Here is a 20,629-nt window from a genome sequence, read left to right as displayed (position 1 = left end):
AGCACCTCTGCCTTTTCTTCATCCCAATATAACAAAAAATTATGTGCTGAAGGTTTGCTAAATGTCTGACTTGTTTTAACATTTATTCTAGCACACTTAATTTTTAACATTCTGCTGTTGTGTCTTTTTCCTATCCTGTTCTATATATGATAAGAGCAGGTCAACTAAGACTTGAAGTATCTTTTCGTTTGTTTGTTTTTTTTCCCCCTTGAGTCAGTAATACTGAATACATTGTTTGTGGAAGGTTTAGAGCTGATAGAATAATTAGAAATAGCACTAATTTGGCCTTTTGCTGTCAGTGCAGCTTGATTCTGAATTTACTGCATGGAAGTAAGGCCACCACCTCATGGGTAATAAGTCAGTCTTGTCTTTCTCTTCATTGAATCCATAGACTTCCTTTGCCATATTAATTCAGCTTGAGCTATAATAACTTACTGGCTGGCAGCTGTTACTGATGAATTACAGGAGAAACTGTCAATTCAGCATTGGAGGTGGACAAGTAAACCTGAATAGAGAATGTCATAATTGTGATCAGCAACTAGATTTGTCAGGAAAAAAATCCAAAGGAATGCCCTTTTTTTTTCTTTTTTTTTTTTTTTTTAAATCTGATTTCAGTCAGAAAAGAATACCCTGAAAACAGTTCAGGCACATGGAGATTCTGAATACCTTTTACCTCAGGCAGAATTTTTCAATAAAATATTAGTTAAGTATGAAACAATCCAAATTACAATAATCAGCCCTTGCTTTAACTCCAGTTTGCAGACATCATCACTATACTTTGTTCTGCTGTCTCTTCATTTGTCTTTGCAGAGATTTATGCTTCCTCATGCAGTAGCTCTCAAGAACCTTCTCTGGAGATTAGCTGCTTTATTCAACGAGTTCCTGAATGGTAACAGTCAAATTGCCAGGAACAAAATCGTCAATGTTTATTTGTTTATTGGAGGGACAATTAAACTTGCAACCTGCATGTCCTTAACTGAAACACATAACTATCTATTGTCACAGAATCACAGAATCACAGGATTCGATGGAAAAGGTCTTCAAGACCATGAAGTCCAACCTATCACCTAACACCACCTAATTAACTAAACCATGGCACCAAGTGCCTCATCCTGTCTCCTTTTAAACACCTCCAGATACGGTGACTCCACCACCTCCCTGGACAGCCCATTCCAATGGCCAATCACTCTTTCTGCTAAAAACTTCTTCCTAACATCCAGCCTAAATCTTCCCTGGTGCACCTTGAAACTATGTCCTCTTGTTCTATCACTGGATGCTTGGGAGCAGAGACCCACACCCATCTGGATACAACGTCCTTTTCAGGTAATTGTAGAGAGTAATAAGGTCTCTACACCAGCCTTGTTACCCTTCTCTGAACACATTCAAGCACCTCAACAACTTTCTTGAATTAGGGGCCCAGAACTGGACACATTACTCAAGATGTGGCATAACCAGTGCTGAGTACAGGGGCAGAAGGACTTCCCTGCTCCTGAAGGCCACACTATTGCTGATCCAGGCCAGAATGCCATTGGCTTGTGGCCACCTGGGCACACTACTGGATCATGTTCAGCTGTTGTCAACCAATATCCCAAAGTCCCTTTCTTCCTGGCTGCTCTCCAGCCACTCTGTCCCCAGTCTGTGGTGATGCATGGGGTTGTTGTGGACAAAGTGCAGAATACATCAACACATGCTCCCAACTTGGTGTTGTCTGCAAACTTACTGATTCAGCACACGATCCCCTTATCCAGATCATCAGTAAGGGTATTGAACAGGACTGGGCCCATCACTGATCCCTGAGACACACCACTAGTGACTGGCTGCCAACTGGATGTGGCAGCATTCACCACGACTCTGGGCCTGGCCATCTGGCCTGTTCTTAACCCAGTAGACTGCCCCTATCCAGACCACGTCCTTACATGCCATCCTCACAAATTTTCTGCTGTATTCTATACACTATTTCCTTTCTTAGCCATCCTGATCTTCACTCATAGCTCTGTATAATTTCATTTATGCAAGTCATCTAACTGAAATCAAAAGAATCAGAAGCAGCTGATGAAAACACATATGGTTTATATGCCCCTGAGAGAAAAGGACTTAATGATCTTTTTAGAAGAAAATTTTGTCTTGTAAAATGCTTATGGCTCTTATAACTCCAGGATATCATGAATCTGGGTAGAAACCCATTTATAATTGGTAAAGCTGATAAAAATTTGGCAATTCATTCTATAAAATATATCCTCTGTGAACATGTTCCAATTTAAAAAGAATGTAACAAAAGAACTGAAAGGCAAGCACCTTGAATTATGATTAGAAGAGGAAAACAGATTAGCCATCTTATAATTTCAGTTTAAAGATATATGTTTCTCACAGTAAAAAAGTACAAAAATTCATTCTCAAGAAAATGTTTGAGTTCCTATTTCCCTATTTTCTCTAGTACAGCTTTGAAAATTACTAATTTTTTAAGGAGTTCATCTGGTTTTTGTTGCCCTTGCTGGGGCAAGCAGCAACCTGGTTCAAGAACAAGACGGTGACCAGTTCTTGGCCACTCGTGACCACAGCTCACACACACCGATGCGGTGGAGAACAAATGGCGTTTATTCGTGTACAGTGCTGGGTTATATAGTGTGAAGATAAACATCATTTCCGTCTGCTTACATCACTACTAAATATTATGGGTTATGGCAGTAAGGAGAGGGGCCCCTGTCTTTCCGTACATCCTGTTGTCTTCCAGATGCCAGACCCTAGCTGCCCACAGGTTTTGAAACATGTCATGTAAATAACTTTTCCCATAATCTGTCCTGATTAGGTTAGCCACTGCCATATGAAATGTTATTTCCTAGTGGAAAATCTACTGTCATAGTCAATAGAATTATACATTTCACTTGGAATGTGCTGTTGTCAGTTTTCGTTTATGACCCATCATAATATCTTGCTGTAATAAGTCTAAAAGTTTTGTACTTTGCACTTACTAGACATTTTTTTCCCTTTTTTTTTCTTTTCCCCCCTTTATTTTTTTCCCAGTAAAGACTGTCAGAACTTCTGGTGATAAGGAAACTCATCAAACTCAGCAAATTCTTACCTACCAAACCCAGCAAATTCTTAAGTGTAACAGCCCATGTAATGATCATAGTTCTGATTCCAAACAGAGGATCACCCCTTTCAGTCCCTTCCACATCTTGGTTATTATGTGAATGAATGAGTTTCACTGCAGCTTTCTGCCTCAATTTTTCATCCATAAAAGGAGGGAAAAGTTTAATTTTTACCTCACTGGATCTTCTAGGTAACAATTTCATTCAGGAATATGAAATGCTGTCACAGAGGCCATCTGCATACCATAATGGTGTCCCATGTGATAAAGAAAAAAACTTTCTACTGGAGCAGCCATCCTGCTTTAAGTGGTGGCCACATGGGACCAGTGCAAAACAACATGAAAAATTTCACAGTAGGTAACCCCTGGAGATTAGAAAGATAAAGCAGCATTTGTTGATAAATAAACAGCACTGAATAAAGATTGGGAGGGGGGGAGATAAACAATTTTTTTAAAAAAGTGTTCACTGTACTTCAAAGATGAGAACCACTTAGTATGTTGACACGCAACCCTCAAATGGCTTTTTAATCCACAGAAGTTCACATTTGTTGGAAGAGTGAGCCTATGAATAGACTACTACTAGTGAGTGACATTATGAGACATTCATCTGCATAAGTTGTCTGAAAATTTCAGTCACCAATGAAGGGTTATCATCAATTTTAAGCTTTCTTAAACATCTGATATACTGTACCACTCTCTTATTCTCCTTTTCATGAATTGTTACTGATAATAAAATCAAACCCACCAATTTTCAAAACAATCATGCCTGATGAAATTGCTCTAAGGTGATGTGCATCATATTTACCCTCTGAGACCACAGCATGGGATTTCAATAACTCAGGAAATACTTCTTTTGTTTATTTATTTATTGCTCCATGTAAGGTAGCAACTACTGCAGCAATTAATCAAAGCTCTTTAATAGCTGTAACATAAGACAGAAATGCTTGTATTGTGGTTGAGATGCTGAACTGAACTGTTATAGTTGTTTACCAAAGGCTTCTCTTGTAACCTTAGAGAAAGACATTCTTTTCTCTGGACCACAGCTCTGGCAATAAAAGATTAGGTACAAATGAACTGTAATTTAAAAACTAAAGACAAAGCACCAGTTTTTGGGGGTAAGCAGCTGTGCAAACAGATAACAAATTATGAAGTTGGAAAAGCTACAGCTAAGTTAGATGTTTTGTCATAGAGAATGAAAAGTGTTTCTAATTTTTTTTTTCTAAATGGTGGCAAGAATACAAACTATAATTCGTATATTTAATGATTTTCAGTGAGCACTGAAAATCATTAAATGCTTTGATTTTTCATAAAAAAAAACAAAAGAGGACATTTTTGCAGAAAATAAACAAAAGCAAACATAAATTTTACCCCCAAAAAAGTTATATTCTAGTGACATAATTAAGAGATTTGTTATCCTAAAACATAGCTGGAAAACTCATCTTCATCTTACATTCATCCAACCTTTTCTAGGTAACACCACTTGTCCATTTCCTAGATCTTGTTTCTCTTCTTTTGGTGAGAATACAAAAAGGCAGGACTTTTTCCAGCTACCCTGAATCACATACAATACTGGATTACTCCAGACAGTTTCAGATTGAGGCTAAAATCTACAAAGAAACATCTCATTTTCACCTTTCCTATATCAATCACTTCCCATCTCATTAGGCAAACTGCTGAAGAATACAAGTTTATACATTTTCTTTGGGGAAAAAAAAATAATCTTGCACTCCACTACTTCTTATGTACTTCATTTCTCTCTCCCTGCTCTTATACATCCCGATCATTGCAGTAATCTATATTCACATTTTTTTTATCAGTCTGTGACTCAGAAAGTTTAATCTAAAATGTATAACAGAAATAAAAAGAGCTTTACTGACATGGTTCCAGAAGAGAAACTGTTACCAAACTGATCTTTCCCACTTCATTTTTTAAAATCTGTATTCAACTAGAAGTGGTTTTATGTTCATATTCTACTGCTTTGACGAAGAGGAGGCTCAGGGGTGACCTCATTCCTCTCTGCAGCTACCTGAAGGGAGGTTGTAGCCAGGTGGGGGGTAGCCTCTTCTCTCAGGCAACCAGCAATAAAACAAGGGGACACAGCCTCAAGCTGTGGTGAGAGAAGTACAGGCTGGATGTCAGGAGGAAGTTCTTCACAGAGAAAGTGATTTCCCATTGGAATGGGCTGCCCAGGGAGGTGGTGGAGGCACCGTCCCTGGAGATGTTTAAGAAAAGACTGGCTGAGACACTTAGTGCCATGGTCTAGTTGACTGAATAGGGCCAGGTGATAGGTTGGCCTGAATGATCTCGGAGGTCTCTTCCAACCTGGTTTATTCTATGATTCTACTGCTTTTGTGCATATCCTGTGTTACAGCCTCCTAATTACAGCGTGTCCTGGAGTCCCGTATACTCCTGAATTCCACTCCCTCTGTGGTTTGCATGGGAGAGGAAAAGGCATGAAAAAACCTGCCTCCCCCACCCCCGACCCTGCAGGCGTGAAGGAGGGGAGCAAGCGGCCCTTCCGGCACGAGGGGTGCCCCTTGCAGTGCCCATGCTGGAATCAGGCTGCGGATTGGCTGTGGTCTTCACGCCTAGGCAGTGGTAACTCTGCTCTTTGTCGAGGAAGGGTATAAATATTGGGAGACTTCCTGCTCTTGGGGTTCCCACCTTAGAGTTCTCCCCTGCCTGGGAGTTCGTGCCCGCCTGAGAGTTCTCCCCCTGCCTGGATAGATTTATCAGAAGGAGCTCCTGGCACTCTGCTCTGAAGGACAGTTTCCCACCATTAGCACCCTTTAAGCAAACTCAATAGTCCTTAACGACCCTCCCAAGGCCTCTGAAAGAGAACCCGAGGGGACAAGCAGCTGGACCACCCTTCTTTCAGCCAGCCCACCTGTGAGTAATTTTTTTGGCTCAGTTTTATTATTAAGTGGGAAACGCTATTATTTAATAGCTCGGCCTTTTCCAGCTTCTGACTTCCAAAATAGTCAAATTACCTATGGTATCCTTGTAGATCTTCTCAACTGAAACTGAATCTGCTAATTAAAACTAAATTAATTTCTGTATATAGTTTTGGGGGTGGGTTTTCAGGAAGTAAAACAGTTCTATTTTTCTATAAAAATTCCTGACTTGGCCGCATTAATTCCCTGCCTCCACAACACAATGTCCACTACAATGTCTTAATTTCACTAACTTTAGTAGTCCAAGTGCAGCATTTTGAGAGCAGCACAATTACACCATATACAATGCATGGATCCCCTGTGCTTTTAGTCTACATTAACTATGAAATTGCTTGCTATTACACATGTTCTCACATGTTTATGTTATATGTGCCTTTTAAACTCCACTAAACAAAAATCAAGTGCAAGTCTTAGTGAAAATGTGAATGCAGCCAATATGGTCTATAGTTTCTAAGTGTACAGGAAATGAGAGGATAATAAAAGACCTCCATTTCAGCAATGAGCAACTTGAGATACTTCACTTAGCATGAAGTAGATCAAGATGGACAGAGAAAGAGCCTTATAAAATGTAAACCAGAATGGCGACGTCAGAGTTACAAATAGTAATTAAGATCCGTAATATTGGGAGGTGGTGTTTTTTTCATTCTATTTTGTCAGTAAACATGACATAAAACCATTTCATCTTCATTGGTTTGAACCTGTCTTGACTAGGTTACAAATAAAGAACATTGCACTAAATGTGAATATTTTTTCCTTCCTTTATGGTTTAAAAAATTCTGCCTAGCACTTTTGGACATGGGTGGCTTTCAGAGCTTATTCACTGTTACCAATCACTCTTTGCAGATTCTGAGATAGTATGCCTGCACTTGGTAATAGGAAATAATTTTCATTTTTTACTTCCAGAGGGTTTTTTTTCAAAGTATAGGATACATGTCTGTTCTCCAGATCATATGTCGACAGTGGTTGAAGAACAGAAACACATTCTGGAGTTAGATGCTCATGTGAACAGTGGCCTGCCAGGCACAGAATATATCTGTCCTCTTTGTCCTATGTTGGATGCTGACCAGAGCAGCTGATTTTGTTGTCCCTCATGGTTACTGCCATGGCTGACGCACATGACTTCATGTATGTTCACTTGGTAAGGAGTCAGAACAGGACATGATCTTTCTGGTACCTACACAGGCCCACTCTAATTAACAATATATTAAAGTATCATTTTTTGTTTTCAGGTGAATTTTTTAAGCTGAAGTGATTCAAGGTCAAATATCATGAAAACATGAACTTTTATCCTGTTTTAGAAGAGAGAGAAGTGTCCTAGAGAGAGGAATTAGGATCCAGCAGTGCCTTATTCTCAGAGAGCTTCTGAAGAAATGTATTCTTGGGAAAACATAATCTAATGCCAGTATTTGCATGTGTGCCCAGGGTTCACCAGCCAGAAATGATTCCCAGGAAAGATTTAAGCAGTACATTTCCAAGTCATTGTTACTCTGTTGTCCCTGTTGTAGTACAACCTCAGAAAAATCATAGACATACACACACAAAAAAAAAAAAAAAAAAAAGGAATTTGAGCAGATGCAAAAAGAAAGAAATTCTTCTTCATAGATTTTTCATCTGAGAAATATTAAATCATGAATAGGAAATATCTTGTAGGCAGATGTAAGTAATAGCAGGGAAAAAAAATATTTCACCAAAACCTTTTATTTACTCTAATGCCCTCAGCTCCTTTCTTATCTCTTAGTGTTAAAGTCTTCAGAATTTTAATGCAGTTTAGGTGATCTTTGGACACATGTCTTAAGAGAAAGCTTTCCACAGTGTCTGAAGAACCAATTATCTGGAGGATCTAACAATAATCTCCTGTCACCTTGATAATGTGTCTTACAAATAAGACTATCTGGTGTAAGTAAAGTAGATAATGGTTGTTACTGATACCACAGGAATATGTAGCTTTTAAAAAAAATATTCTGATTATAAAACTACTCTTGTAAGCAATACAAATTTCTTCAGTAAGTGCATAAACTTCTTTTGACAGAATAGATGCCTACAATATTTAAGTTACATCAGGAGATACTTACTCTGCTTAAAAGCAGGTTTTCCAAATATATATCATATTTATCATTAAAATAATATTTTCAATAACATTTTACACTGTGCACATTTTTTCTGACTCATCCTCTGATTAAATATGGAAAACATTTTCTCAGTAATAGACTTTATGTGTTTTTATAATTTCTGCAATGAACTAGTTCCTTCAGTCAGTTTTCTTCTTTAGCAAAGTGACTTGAAGTCTAACAGCATAAATATGCAGTGGATATATAAAAAGACATAAGAAACTGTATGGCCTCTGTTTCTTCTATCCTGCAATATTGTCTGATGCGTAGAAGGAGATATCCACTTGTATTAAATTATCTTTTTTCCACTTGGATTCATCTAATTTTTCTACATATGATTCTTACTGAAATGAAATACATATGAAATTGTCCTGGTCCCCCTCTACAATGTACTGATTTGCCAGTAGCTGTTTAGAAGAACATATTTCAGACTTCTATTGAATGGGCCATTTATGAGGTGTAATAGGCTCCTAAATAATGGTTTGCTTCAGTTAGCCTGAGAGGAACAAAGGAAGTTAATACTATGAAATAGGTGAGGTGTATGAAGTGCAGACAGCAGTTTCACCTGACTCAGTTCTCCCTGTGGCAGGACGACCAGTGTGCCACATTACTGGAAGGAAGAATTCATTAGTGATTGTTATTCAAGGCATTTTGTCACAGACTGTGACCACCAGGTTGAGAGGAAAGACTTATTTTTTAATTCGATGGCCTCTGAGACCAGAGCACAAGATACTTAGAGAAATTAATATGCTGTGTCCAGGGAGAAGCAACAGAGAATTACTATCCTTAAGATTTTTAATATCCAGCCATTTACACCTTCCTCTTCCTGTGAACTTTAGATTTTTCACTGTCTGAATAAATCACTTTGTTTATAGATTTTAACGCCTTTAAAAAATATGTTTCCAAACAACAACATAGCTGTAATTTAAGCAAATTGCACCTTGAAACAGGGTAAGGCAAAGGGAGAAATTGTTGGTGCACATGGCATATTTAAATAGCACTTGTATGTTTAGACAAGGTTTATGAACAGTTTCACTCAGTAAGGAGGGAGATAAGGTATGAATTCTTAATAGAGGTGGAATATCTATGTATTAATAGGTTAAAGTCTTTAAAATTTTCCCACTGTATATACTGTCTAGTCATGTCCTCTAAGCCTCAAAGAGCCATCTTTGCAAGAATTAGGATGATTGATATGGACAAAAAACATCATTTGTGGTTTGCTGGCTAAATCCTCTCTTCTGCAAGAGCACTGAAGCAATACCCCATAGCTGTGAGTTTACTGTGCTAAATTGCTAGGTGCTTAATAATACCTTTTCTTTTAGCAGAGAAGTTCTGTGCTGTTATAATCAAAGTGTCTGTTACAGAGTTCACCTGGAACATGAGACATTGTCTCTAACAAAAGCAGCAAAAAAAAACAGCAGCAATGCTATAATGCTCTAATGCTCTCCTCCTTTGCATCAGAAAAAGGGAAAAAGCAAAACAAAACAAAACCAACATAAACAAAAGAATGCCAAACAAACAAAAATTCCCAACAAGCCCACAAACCCAAGACATAACTAGAAAACCTGAGAATAGCATCATTAATTTCTAATAAGAGCAAATATTTCAGTTTTCAATAAGCATTTTTTAAACTACAAGTAATAAAAAATAAAATATAAGCAAGCATTTATGCACTTTCTTTGTGTCTTTACATGTTAGCCCAGAAGCTTTTGTTATTAAAGGGACCCAGCAATAGCATCAGAAAAGCCATGACCACCAGGGAGTTGTTCTGTTGTAGCAGAACCGGAGACAAACGGAGGAAGGAGCTGAAAATGAGAATGGAAATGGATTTCTGTGTAAGTGAAAGTATCACCTTCTATGTTTTTTCAGATGCCCTGTGTTGTTCTTCTTCTGGACAGGCATCCAACTGATATTTTTTGGAACAGGGAAAATCATATGACAAAAAATATGCTCTTAATTTTTTTCTGTCTGCATAATTCTGAACATATTTCTTCAAGTTTCTTCTCATCTAGTCCCTCATTTGTGATGTTTGGATTTGCAAGGATTTTTCAACATGCTAATGATACTGTGTTTCTATGTGCAGCTTCATTTAACACTAATCAGAGGAGCCTTACAGGAGTAAAAGAGATTTTCATATTATGTAAGTTGGTATAGTTCCAACTGGTGCGCAAATCTCTTTAAAATACTAGACCCTGGTGCACAAATCTCTTAAAATACTACTGCTGTAAAAAAAGTGCCAAAATCATGGCAAAATATTTAAATAGCCAGATGGAAATTTACTCTCCAGCAAAATCAGAAGGAGCTGCAGCTAAGCTAGCCCGTCTTGTGAGGTAACATTTCCACCTTCTTCACATACAACACATAACTACTCCATAGGCCAGTTGTGCCTATGGATCTTTTGTGAAGACACCTTCCTACATACAACCCAGACATCTTCAACAGAAATCTTTCATTGAATGAATTAATTAATTTAATGAGCTAAGAAGCTACTCATTTTGAAAGAATCATACACAGAATCATAGAATCCATGAAGTTGTAAGGGACCCTCAACAGTTCTCTTGTCCAGTTCCCCTGGAATGAGCAGTGATGTCTTTAAGCAGATCAGACTGCTCAGACCCCCCACCAATTTTGACCTTGAATGTTTCCAGGGATGGGGCCTCCATCACACCTTTGGGCATCCTGTTTCCAGTATTTCTACCTTCATTGGGAAGAACTCCTCCCAGTGTCCAAACTAAATCCACCCCACCCTAAAAGCATTTCCCCTCATCCCACTGCTAAATGCCTTTGTAAACAGTCTCTCTCTGAATATTTCTCTCTACACAGTACAAATGCACTGGGAAAAATAATATAGGCACTAATTGTATCAGTCCAGACAGCATTAGCATACCGGTACTATTAAGCCATGATGTATAAAAAATGCCATCACCCTTTCTATCTCTATGCAGAAAGTTACTTTCCTCTGTAATGACAGGTTGAGAAGTATTCAGCTATTCTTTGAATCAGTTGTAGAAACCAGCAGGATAAGACATTAACAAGCTTAAAAGGTATTACCTGTCTAGCCCTACCAGGAGGTTTATGCTGACTGTAGGGGTTTCACATACCTCTTATACTTTCATGAGGGAATTAGTTAAAATTGCCATAGTTGAAAGTATTTGCTTTAGATTAATCTTGCTTTCTCAAGCAGCGGAGACTCATTACTGTCATTGGCTGTTCTATCTATACTGCCCTTAATGCTCTAACTATATACTCAGGAAAATAAGATGTCAATTCAAAACTCTTGATGGATAAGTAAAATGTACCATTATTATCTTTTCAAGAAATCTTTAAAAGACTTAGAAGAATAAACTGAAAAAAAAAAAAAAACCCAGACCCAAACTATTAGTAAGAGACATACCCCTGGCATTCAGTCTGGGGTCAAATTTTAACTTTCTCAGATGACAACATTTCTCATCCTGAGAGTGAGAGTCTTAATCTTCTAATCTGAAAAGGAATCCTGACAATTTTACAGTTCTGATGGGATTCTTCTCTTACAGTGCCTGACTGCACTGTAAGAGGTGGGATATCCAAGGAACACCTTGGTTAGTCTACCAAAACACATTCTATTCGCACAGTTTTAAGTGGTCTTAGTTTAAGTCTTCCATTCTGCCTGTAGATATAAAGTGCATATCTTTCCAGGCATGAAATTATCAAAGCCATTAATGGGGACATACAGAAATTCAGAACTTCAGTGCAAGAAGCCTTCTGCTGCTGTAAAGACATGATACCCCCAATCATTTTGTTTGGAAACAAGTGTTAATCAGCAAAGCTTTTTGATGCTCACGCAAGTGTGAGTGTCCAATTCTATTTTAATGTCTAACCTTTTAGCCATACAAAGTGCTAGATCTGTGGCATTCAATAGAAATGTTATCTCTTGTGGTCCTTTGGACTGTGATTTTGAGTCAGTTTTCAATTGTCTTAGAAGAACAACCATACAGAGCAAGTAAGCACTTTATAGTAGTGAACACATTCATACAATCTAAACCACTAGATGTTTATCCTTCTTTATGGCTTAGAAATATTTATAAGCCTTAAGATATCCATTGATCTGGCTGAGATGCTTTTTTAACTGCTATTAGGATTATTAACAGATCAGTGCAAGTCTGACATCACCAACCAACAATTCTTGCATCCCCAATGTTAATTTCTTTATGTCATAATTACCTTCCATACAATGATATGGAGGCAGATGATCTGACAGAGGGAGCTACATTTTAAAAAGTGCTATCAGAGATAATGTGTGGAGTCTTGACCTGATTCAATTAGAGCTTTGCCCTTATATTACCCAAGGGCATATTATATGGCATTTATAAAGACATTGGCTTGGATAGATGAAAGAGAAAAAAATCACTATTGTTTACTCAGCAGGAGATGGGCTGTGGAAGTGGTTAGGTTACACTCTCGTATAGACACACAATCTTGCAAACACACTCATGCACACACACATGGAGGCACAAGACACACATTTTATGCACATGCATAAAACTCTCACAAAATTTCCTCAAAATCCTGCCCATTACCACAATCATATTTTAAATAGAAGTAACAAAGTTTGGGTGATTTCTATTTTATTTTATTTTATTTTATTTTATTTTATTTTATTTTATTTTATTTTATTTTATTTTATTTTATTTTATTTTTATTATGCAAGAGCCAGGCCCATTTCCAGTGGTTTATATACATGTAATTAGCAGTTTAATTTCCTCTGAGGCTAAATTAGGGGTATGATTCTATTTAATAACAAGAAAAAATTACTGCCAGGGCTTAGGTTGCTGTACCAGCCTTAGCTCTGCACTGCCCTCTGCTGTCTCCCAGAGACTCACTCTTGGCCAGTTCGACCTCGAGAACTAAATCTGGATGCATGGGAACAGAAAGAAAGGATGAGGGAATATTATGCAGCTTACAACTACATTTAACCAGGATTCCTTCCCTCCCTTTTTTATTCTCCAGCCACCAAAAATGCAAGAAATGCATTCCTATGCTGTAAGTTTTTTTCAACAAACTCCTAGATTATACTCATTATCATATTAGCCTTGTAATAAACCCTTTCATACAGCTTAGTTCAATTATAGATTACATTGTGTCCCTGTACATGGTCCATAAAGCTCAAGAAAATAATGTAGTGAAAAGCAACATCCATCATGCCTAAAGCAATATAATTGCTCATGGTGTTCCTCATTCAAGTAAAATCTAGTTCTGGCATTCTATCGTGTTTTGCAATACCTCTTACTATGGGGAAACAAATCCACCCTTTACAAAGAAGGGACATCTTCTTTTGGGACACATTATACTGAACATGAATTCTTGCAGAGAAATTAATATTGTCAGACTGTGTACTGCCCTCATCTAAAAGGCTTATTCCTCTATATGTCTTATACATCCACTTCCAGAAACACCTTTTGCATCTAATGACATTTACACAAAACCTTTCATCTACACAGTCCAAAATGTAGGGCAGACCTTATAAACTGATTATATATACATTATAATAATTCTGGCTAACATCAATGGCAAAACTCAAAATTATTTTAAAATACTGCATTTTCTCACAGAATATGGAGACCACTGTATTCTGAGAGACTACTTTTTCTTTGTTGCTGAAATGCAGCTTCTTCTGAGGTGGAAGATAACACACAGTGCATAGCTATACAAAAGAAAAATTGTACAAGGGAAAAAAAAAAGAGGGAAAAATAATCTTATCTAGTATAATTGCAGGGGGGAGGAGGTGGGGAGAGGGTTAAAAGAAACAGAAGGTAATGAACCCACTGGAATTTAGCCAGAAATAATAGCCTTTTGTTTCTGATGTACTTAAGGAAATACAGCTGGCATCACATTGGCTAATAAGCACAGAAGCCTGGCAGGAAATTAGATCAATTAATTTGTAGAATTGTATTCTGACTAGCTAGAGTTTCAGAACCAGACTGCATCATTAGATCTGCATAAAGAGGAATCCTTTGGAAACAGAGTTAACTCCTAACAGAGTAGCCAGCTCAGTGGCAACTAACACCCACGTTCCTGCATTGTTTGCTTTGCTCTGGAGCCATACATATGCAAGGAAAGACTCCATGCAAAATTTGGAATTGTAGGGGGTTTTAACCCACGACAAGTTTCAGGCAGGTATCCAACTAAATATAGGCATGGAATCTACTTCCTACATATGGAGAATTGAGAAGAAAAGTCACAAAGACATAACAGAAGAACAATTACTTTGTGAAGATGGATCTCATCTTCTGACAATACATTAAATTATTCCGGCCAGAAATGCAAGCACAAATTCTGCCACATAGGCTTTACTCAAGACAGTACACTTCACATGCTTTCTCTCATTTATTTATTGTTGTGGGAAAATATGATTTGGTCTTCATTAAATCCAACTATTTAGCAAATAGCTCTATATATCTCTTTCAAAAATGAAAACCAGTAAAATAGTGACTTCTTCAAAGACTTTGAACAGCTGGTCCAGAAAATTAATCAACATGATGTCTCAATAATTTCTTACTTTCAAGTGTTGATACTCAATTCTGTTGCTGAGTGTTGTTCTTACAATGTTCTCTGTCTGAGTCTGAGATCAGGAAGTAGAAACAGTCCTGTATTCTGATAGCCATTGTTCCTTTGATTTTTTTCCTCAATAGAAAAGCTACAGAAATTTTTTTTTAAGGGAGGATAAATTCTAGCTGCTCTTTTCCTCACCTAGCACAAAAAAAAGTCAATCACAGTGCACTACCATGCAGGTCCACCTTTTTATCCCTCTTTTTTTTTTTTTTTTTTTTTTTTTTTTTTTTAAGGAAATTAACCCTACAATTCACAACAGAATTCTGGATAATTAAGATTTGAAAATAATGTAAGGGTTGAACATTGCAAAGCACAAGACCCCCAGTGAACCTTGCATGATTAATAAAACACGACAGATTAATAGGCAGCAGCTAACAGATTTCTGCTCATTTATGCCCTAAATTTGTTGGCTAAGTGTCTCAGGAAATAATACATGCTGAGAGACAACCTGGTGTTTCTAGAAGCTCTGATTCAAAGCCGACAAGTGGTAACAGGAAATTTTGCAAGATCAACAAACAGGACTGGCTGGCTGTCATGTGTCAGGATCATTGAAGGAAGAATGTAGAAAGTAAGTTATAAAATCACAGAATGGTTTGTGTTGAAAGGGACCTTAATGATCACCAGTTTCCAACTACTGTATTGTCTTGGGAGCAGAATCACATAATGAGTCCATTATTATAAAATGTGAAATACGTAATTTTGTAAGACATTGAATATAGAGAAGAAAGGAATCCAGGGAAAGAAGTACACTGAAGATTGTACAATGGAAGTTGTGCCCATGTGGCTAGGTGGAAAAAATCATGAAGGGAACACTGCTAGGAGGAACTGCTAGATCATCTCATCTCACACCCTGTATATCACAACACTCTAAAATGTCATCTAGTTATCTATGTCCTTGAGTCAAATAAATCACATCTAATGGAAGTGTAACATGTTTAGAAAAAGCATTAATCACCCTCACTATTAGAAGTGTATGATTTCTTTCAATTTTTAAATTGCTTCAGGGTCCAACCATCACTTCTTGTTTTGCATTTCTTCAAGGCCAAGAAGGACATTGTCTCAAAACCAAAAAGGAGGGCCCTGGATCATTCTTTAAATATGGTTATTGAAGTGCATATAGAATAATCATTATCCTGGATGCAGACATATTTGTTAATGTAATTTAAACAGATTTCAGTCTTTTTACTCAAATGGAAAATCAAAATGCTGCTATGGTGTAAAGTTTTTGCCAAGAAATCTTTTGAAGTTGGTCAGGAAACTGTTCATTTGCCTAGGTTTTCTGTAGAAATTACATAAGCTTCTAAAAGCAAATAATGCTCTAGCAGCACTAATTTAAAATAAATTTATGCCAGTGCAAGAGTTTTTGCTTGACCTTTACTGTTTGATGTAATGAGTTTTAAGTCATATAATATTTAGGAGGAGCCACTAGAACGATGAGAATGTTTTATCCTACTCTTAATTTACACAGATAGCTGTTAGAGAAACATATTACCAAGATACATTTCTGTCATATCACTTCTGTAGATTTTAGCTGGAACCACACAACAAACTCCTCTTTGTATCCAGCTCAGTAACTCTGTATGCTTGCAAAGTGTGTTGTATAAGAGGCGTAGTTCTCTGAACTCCTTTACAGTCCTCATAGAGAAGGTGACATATAAGGAGCACTTTGTGATGGTTTGGATGTTACTTGCCCCCTCACACTTTAGAAATCACCCGGACTAGACTCAGACGGCTCTGGGAATATAAATGAAGCTATTTATTTACAGCTAGCACAATATACAAGCAAATGTTTACAGTATATACAGTTATATACAGAAATATACAAGGTAAAAGGTAATACAGAAACACATCTCTCCTCCCAGAAACCTGAGTCCCCAGGAGGGGCTCTCAACCACACCTGCACCTTCCCGCTGCCCCTCTCAACCTTACCCCAGTCCTAAGGAAGAAGAGAGATTCAGCCAAGAGGTTAAGAAGCAAAAGTGAGTGGAGGGTGTGTTAGAGAGATGCAGCTCAGTCAGAAGCCCAAGGCAGAGTGTGACAAAATGGCAAGAGTGTTATCTAATGTTTTCGTTTCTTCTTCAGCAAGACTCTGAGGGAAGTAGACATCACCATTGTTTTCCTTTCACAGCCTATGATCTAGTTCTTCTCATCAAAACATTCTACCCTGCTTCAAACTAGCACACAATTCTTCTGGCTTACACTACTTATCACTAAAATGAGATAGTCTCAAGTAAAGACCTCTTCCTTACCACTTACTACATAAGAATGACTCTGAGAGTTGGCACTTAGTGACATGGTCTAGTTGAATGGATAGGGTTGAGTGATAGGTTGGACTGGATGATCTGGAGGTCTCTTCCAACCTGGTTGATTCTATGATTCTATGATCATAGCTGCCTTAAAGTTGGATGGCATGAATCTTAATGTTCCCATCCTACTTAGACTTACTTAGCAATTGACTTAGTCTTACAAGGATATGACCTTTTTATACCACTGCAGCAGGCAAAGCAGGGATCATTTACTGATAGAAGCCAATTTGTTTCATAAGGTGTCCTATGACTAATATACAAGTGTTGAATTTTACTATTTCCCAAGTTTCACAATCACCTGTCCTTCCCCTGAAGCTCATCAGGACTGGAAGCAGTGGGCTATGGGATCCAAGTGCTACAGCCAAGTGTGATGCTCCAATGCTATCAGAATTCATCAGACAGCCTCATTTTAAAGCAAGAGAGTGACTGTGAAGAGTGTTCCACAAGGCTGAAATACGTGCACTGCTGATTGGGAAAAATTCCTAGGAAAAGGAAATAATTTTTTCAGCATATTTTCCTTCTCTAGGAACTGGATTTGTTTCCTGACTCATGTAAACTTCTTTATGAAAATAATAGAGAGTAATGAACTTTGGAGCTGATATAAGAAGTACATCATATTATCGAGGCTGAAAACATTGCAGTCAGATATACTCTTTTACTGTATGTCCTCCAAAGCTATCTTCTGTTTTTTAATCATATAGGAAACTAAGAAACCCTACTGGCAGCTGTGATGGTTTATGTGTTACTTGTGTCCCCCCCCCCCCCCCCCCCCCGCTTCCCCCCAGAAATCACCCAGACTAGACACAGCGGCTCTGGAAATTGAATGAAGCTTATATTTGCAGCTTAGCACAAGACACACGCAGGTATTTACAAAATATACAGTTATATACAGAAATATACAAGGTAAAAGGTAATACAGAAACACAACACCCCTCCCAGAAACTTGAGTCCCCAGGAGGGGCTCACAACCTCACTTCCACCTTTCTCCCACCCCTCTCCCTTACCCCACATCTTGCCTTATGCCCAAGGAAGATTGGAGGTCAGCCGGGGAGGGGGGGGGGGGGGGGGGTGGGGGGGGGGGGAAGGGGGGAACCAGGTGTAAGAACCAGGTGGATTAACCAGAGAGATGGTAGGTTAGGTTGGAGAAAGATGCATCCCAAAGCCCAGACAGAGAGCGACTGTCTTATCTATATTTACATTCTTGTTCTTATACATCTCAGCAAGCCTATGAGTGAAGTAGACATCCCCATTGTTTCCCTTTCACAGCCTGTAATCTAATTCTTCTCACCAAAACATTCTAGCTAGGCTCAAACTATCACAGCAGGCAATAATCTTTAAACTGAAGCTAAATGAGCAAAGTACCTTATTTTTTTCAACCTATCCAATAATAACAAAAGCCACTTTTTACTCAATATCAGTGCTGAATGCAAAGAAGATATTTTGAGCAATTAGAGTAGCACCTCTGCTTTTCCCTGCATGTTTCCCTAAAAGCATGAATTTGATTCATTCACAGGGTTGCATTACATCATCTTATACAAAACTGGGTTTGTCTGACTCACAAAATAAGTTACAATCCAGTATAATCAATATCTAAAACAATGGATCATTATAGATGCAAAATACCATGCTAGGAAAGTGCAATTACCTAAACTGGCATTTTGGAAATAAAACTCTACTTTGTCAGGTCTTTATCTTTCCTGCAGATTATGCATAGCTTACTCTCCTTCCCTCAGGATAGAGCCAGAAACCAGGCAGACAAGCCCTATCATAACTCTATGCAAACTCTTATTGTTAAGTTTTGTTCAGGGACTGCCTGCCTCTACTTCCCATGGTACCTCACAAGACAGCAGTAACTGTATTGCTCTGAAGGAGACCATTACCAACAATGGCTGCAACTCTGGTATGGGCGACAAATGGAATTTCATTACAACTGCATTCAAAGGTATTTCAATCATCACTGATTGCTGCCTCTTTTTAAAGGAAAAATAATTTACTGAGTAGATTCAGTGGTTGTGGGAATCACACCCTGTGATTCCCCACTCCCTGGTCTTTTTTCTCCTGACAAAAACAGTGCATGCACTCTCTTGCTTGTCTTTCAGAACTGTGAAAGAGCAGTCTGAGCATTTAAAATGCTAATCTGTAATGCAAAATAAAATAGTTAATAACCAAACAACTGGGCTTTCTTGCTGCTATTGATCAAATCAACATTAAAATAAGGTGAAATAAGGTAATTATAGTGACAGGTCTCGGCTGGACTGTCTTGACTTCTTTTTGTCCATTAAATCAACTCATGGTATTTTCCTGAGTCCTGACTTATTGGTGTGCCTCTTCCCCTCTGAGGTACTACATCACAGAGTTGTGTTCATGACATTACTACTGCCTTTTATTCTTTAGCCCTTTAACTTTAAGTATAAACTCTGATTGCTAGAAAAAACTCACCTGGGACCGCCACAAAACCTTTTGAAACAAGTGACAGTGGCTACTGTCTGACAGTTTTAATCTAGAAGTGTAAGAATTAAATAGTTCTTCTGCAGATGAACTCTGTAGCTTTCCTACCATTGCCCAGCCATACCTGAAGGAAAACAAAAAATACATTTTGTGCGTGTGTGTACATATATATACAGAATATATTTCATCATATAAATGTCAGCAGAAACTTTTCTGTAACAGTGACCTAAGCCATAACAATTGAGATAATTTTTTGTGATTTCTGTTCTTTTCTCAGCAAATATTTCCTAAATAATTCCAAAATATGAGTGAAAGAAAAATGTGTATATGAAAATGTATGCATATCTGTACATGTACCATCCACATAAAACAAATAACCATGTAAAAAAAAAGTATATCTCTTTAAAGGCAATATTACCAATTTATAGAAATGCAAGTCCATAATTATTAGCCTTCCTCTTCAGAAAGCTGAATTTGGTCTCCTTTTAAGGTGAAGAAATGAGGAAACATGAAGATAGCTCCAAACCTCTCTCTCAGGTAGGTGTTCTTCATTAATGTCTCCACCTGAATTTCTATATCCACCCCTATCCCTTGGTACTCCAGGCACAGTCACGTTCATTTACCTAAATATGAATGTATTACCTGTTTCCAGGCTGCACTCCCCACTGTCACACTGTCTATCCCCAAAAGCTAGTTTGGGCATTTGAGGACCCTTAAAAACTGAAATAAATGGGAGACATATTCCCAGAATTTTCTGGAGCCAGACATGGACTGAGATTGATGCCCTGGACTGGCTGCTGCGGAAACAGCAACTTGGCCTGCAGAGATTTTAAAAGAAATTACCCAATTAAGATGTAATGGCCCTCCAGCCTTCCTAGGCTGTGAATGAGAGCAGATATATTTACAATCACAGGGTATTATAAAACTCTATCTAGTTAGATCAAATCAGCAGGGCTAAATTAGCCAGCAACATCCTGATTAGGTGCTGTGCCTGTGCTTGTGTTGGATGATTTATGATAAGATCAGTTAGGACTGTCAAAAGAGATTTTAAAATTACCTTCTAGGGAGGTAAGAATGGAAGGGAGGGATGTTTAGGTTTCAGGAAGACAATTGTACTGCCTTACTGTGAAGGATCAC

This window comes from Pogoniulus pusillus, chromosome Z (assembly GCF_015220805.1).
Source record: "Pogoniulus pusillus isolate bPogPus1 chromosome Z, bPogPus1.pri, whole genome shotgun sequence".
NCBI classification, from domain to species: domain Eukaryota; kingdom Metazoa; phylum Chordata; class Aves; order Piciformes; family Lybiidae; genus Pogoniulus; species Pogoniulus pusillus.
Note: the sequence above shows the minus strand (reverse complement) of the source record.